Source organism: Rhagoletis zephyria, unplaced genomic scaffold (genome assembly GCF_001687245.7).
Source record: "Rhagoletis zephyria isolate East Lansing unplaced genomic scaffold, Rhagoletis_zephyria_1.1 Rzeph_scaffold_05171, whole genome shotgun sequence".
Taxonomy (NCBI): Eukaryota; Metazoa; Arthropoda; class Insecta; order Diptera; family Tephritidae; genus Rhagoletis; species Rhagoletis zephyria.
In genome coordinates, this window is record NW_016162254.1 from 12,117 (window position 1) to 16,456 (window position 4,340).

Below are 4,340 nucleotides of genomic sequence, written 5' to 3' on the forward strand. Positions count from 1 at the left end.
TTAATAAATATATTTGCGATTTCGGCGTTTTTCTTTTGTATCTAGCACCGTAATGACGCCATTTTGAATTTTAGATACTGCCACTTTGCAATCCTATAACACTGCCTTGAGGGACACCTGCATATATAGGGTAACTTTCCGTTCTAAAAAAATTCTGCCTGACTCTGAAGCTTCTCTCCAGCAGAAATCCTTCCAAAATTGCATGCGTATTTTGCAGGTAGTGAAACCTTTAGTTTGTATATAAGGACATCATGCCAGACTTTGTCAAAAGCTTAAGAGATGTGCAAAAATACACCGGTGCAGTATTCTAATACAAGAAACAATTATACGAACTTGTTCTACAATACCATATTTTTCACGAAATCCAACCTTATGTGGTGGTATTATTTGGTTACGTGTTAGTGAAGGTTGTATTTTTTATTTTTTTTTCAAAATAAATTTTTCAAAAAATACGGAATTCAAGCTAATGGACCTATATGAATTTACTACCGTTAAATCTTTTTTAATAACCACAATGTTTTTTCGGATAAAAGTTTTTTTATTATTATTTTATAAAAATCTTGTGCCTAATTTACCCAAAACACCATATAAATCAAAGTCTCAAAATTCATAAAAAATTAAAAAACAATACTATAAAGTACTGCCGACTTCTTAATGTTAAAATTAATATACATTTAAGTGATATAATTAAATAAATTTAAAAGACATTAACAAAACATTTTTAAATAACCTTTTTACAAAAAATATGCCAAATATATGCTTGATAGCTAAAATATGCGTTATACCTTTAAATAAGCTATCATATCAAAAAATGGCGAAAATATGCAAAAATGTGCTTTTTGGTAAATGCGTATTTAAGTATATCTTCTCTAGTAAAAAGATATACGCCCTCCTAACCTAACCTATTAAAATGTGAAAATAATTAAAACTAAATTTAAATTTTAAATACTTAGAAATATTTACTCGATAATTGCAATCGAGTATAAATTATGCCAGAGTTCGAAGTAAAATAGCAGGTTAACTTAAGCCGACTTTGCTATTTGCAGAACTGTTTTGAAAACAATTTAAGCAGTTTAGCTCTGCAATTGCAAAAGTTGGTTCCACGTAAAGTTATCCGATATCTCCATTTCGTTTTAGCCATTTCGCTTAAAAATGATTGCACTCCGACTTCATAGAACATCACTATACATGTTTTCTATATGTATGTATACTAAGTATGTGCCTACGGCTTCTCCGTAGGGAAAAGCTGAACTAGTATGGACAAATTCAAGTTCATCAATCATACCAGTTCGTTATGAACTATAATTATACCAGTTCCCTGCAGTAAAATACCAAATCAGCCAGTAAAAATACCAGTTGATTAACTAGTATGTTCTAACGCGACTGCCTACCATTTCGACAATTTCGAACAACTTAATTTGTCTTTGAATTACTAAAACCAAAACTTGGAGATTGATTAAAATAAAGTAGTAAAAAAATTTAAATTTCATTTCATTTGGAAAAAACCCAAACACTCAAATACCATAAAAAATTAAATAAAACAATGGAATTTAAAAATTACAACCAAAATAAATAAATAAAAATTTAAACACATTAAAAAATAAAAATTAAAAAATCCTCTGTCTGAGATTCGAACTCGGATCTCTCATGGCATACTCATGCATTTCACAGGGGATGTATAGGCACTTTACCCCATCAACTAGTATGATGCTGGTAGTATCTCTACTGGTACGGTCAATTGGCATCACCTATGACACAGCCATGTTAAAAATACCAGTCGCTAATATTGAAAAAGGATCAACGTGAACTAGTTGGGCTTAAATACAAACTAGTAGCATTCAAGTTCACAACTAGTAGCTTTCCCTGCAGGGTTACCGCCAAACATATGCACATGTAGTCGTACTCGTGCCATCACCTGCAACTATCATATGTCTGGTTAGGTACGTAAATTTCTCGCAAACGTGGCTTGAATAAGCCAAACTTTAAGCAGAAAACAAAACAGCTGAAAGGCCATGAAAGTTTTACGAAAAATGTATGTAAGTACATACATAATTACATACATACATACATACATACGAGTGCATACTTGCAGCAGTGCAGTAGCAGCAGTGAACCAGACAATGCAGCATCCATGCCATAGCCAAAACAAAAGCCAACAAAAAGAGTGCACAAATGTCGTGGAGAAGACAAACTAAGTTATGAGAATAAGCTTCTTCACATTTGCATCACCATTGTAGTTGAATTTACGAGCATGTGAGACTTACAACACCTACACTCCTAATACATCTCTCTTAACTGATGCATGCACCTTGCTGGTCCTCACCTCACACTTGGCTAAATGATATGTAGTTGGATTTGTACATGTGTATGTATTAAGTATGTATGTTTATAAGTGTAGTAGTGGTAGTAGAGATGACCGTAGAAAAGTGTTGAGATTTTTATTGTAATTGCCTGAAATTGTGGTAAAACATCATCAATCAAGAAAGAAATGTTGCAAGCTGTGCGGGATTTATTAGACAAATAGCACATACATACATACAAGAAAAACGACAGATAGCCTAACTATATGTATCCGGTTTGTTGGTTGTTCGATTGTATCATTGCCTGAGCATTGGCCCAGGACCCAATGATCGCTGTAAACGCCGTTTTGATATTTACACTTTCTCTTATATTATATATTATATTATATTATATTATATTATATTATATATTATCTGATTTAACGATTCGCTGCGTTCTCAAAGTTCTTCAACTTATCGATGAAGCTATTTAAGTATGTTAGTAATTGGGTATATGGCCCAAATCGCCGAAAACGAAAACGAAACCAAGGTAAAAATTTCTTTTATCAGGTTTCGCAGATTTTGGATTATGTTAGGGTCATACATATTCTAAGGTATCGGACAACATCAATATTAGCACAAATCTCCTTCTCTCAAACATGAAAATTCTCTTAATCTTGCGACACCTTTAAATAAACGAAAATTAAAAAAGCACAACGTGAAACTAAAGGGTAGTTTATATTTAAGGTCCACCACTTTTTTGCATTATACTTACCTCTCTTCGCTTGCCTTGTATTATTTCGAAGTTAATAAAAAAATTAGTCGACAAAAAAATCAGCGATTAGCTTTCTATATGAAAATCAAGTAGGCAGCATTTTTTAATGTAATTTAACAGTCCAAAATATTAAAAGGTTTTTTTGGCGCGGAATCCACCAAGCTAAGAAGAGGGAAATATAATTTTCTTCGAGCATTTTCGCCCATATTTCACAGTAAAATAAAATAGTTCCATATACTCTTCATTACCAATATGTTTTCGGTGGAAAGCTATTTGTAACGTAACAGTCTTTTGAACTAATTTAATTTTTAGAAACGGAAAATATCGATAGAAAAATAAATAACAAAATCGATCATTATATCGATAAGTTCCAAAAGTATCGATAACAAAATCGATAAAAATATCGATAACAAAACCGATGACAAAATCGATTAAAATGTCGATAACAAAATCGATAAAAATATCGATCATTATATCGATAAGTGAAAATATCGATAGCAAAATAAATAACAAAATCGATCATTATATCGATAAGTTCTGAAAATATCGATAACAAAATCTATAAAAATATCGATAACAAAATCGTTAGCAAAATCGATAACAAAATCGATAAAAATATCGATAACAAAACCAATAAAAATATCGATAACAAAATCGATAAAAATATCGATAACAAAATCGATAATAAAATCGATAACAAAATCGATAATAAAGAGATAACAAAATTGATAAAAATATCGATCATTATATCGATAAGTTCCAAAAATATCGATAGCAAAATCAATAACAATATCGATACAAATTTCGATAACAAAATCGATAAAAAAAACCAACAAAATATCGATTATATCGATAAGTCCCGAGAATCCCTAAAATCCCGAAATAGTTCCGAGATTGAGTCTCTGTGCCTTTATCTATATCCTTTTCTCTACAACTACCTTATTTTAATCTTTCTTCCTCTATCTTCATCTATACTTTTATCGGTATCCTCATCCGCATCTTTTTCTTTATATTTATCTTTGTTTTTATTTTTATGTTTATCATATTCTTCATATACATATTCCCCTTCACCTTTGCACTTATACATATAAGTAAAGTGTTTAAATTTACCTTGGTCTTCATGTTTGCCTTTATCTTTACTCAACTTTGTTTTTGTGTTTATTTTTACCTTGGCCTTTATCCTTCTCTTTATCTATGTACGTCCTCACCTTTACTTTTATTCTTGGATTGGACTTTTTCTAAATGTTGTTTCACTTCGAAAAGTCTTCGCGTATTATGCATACATG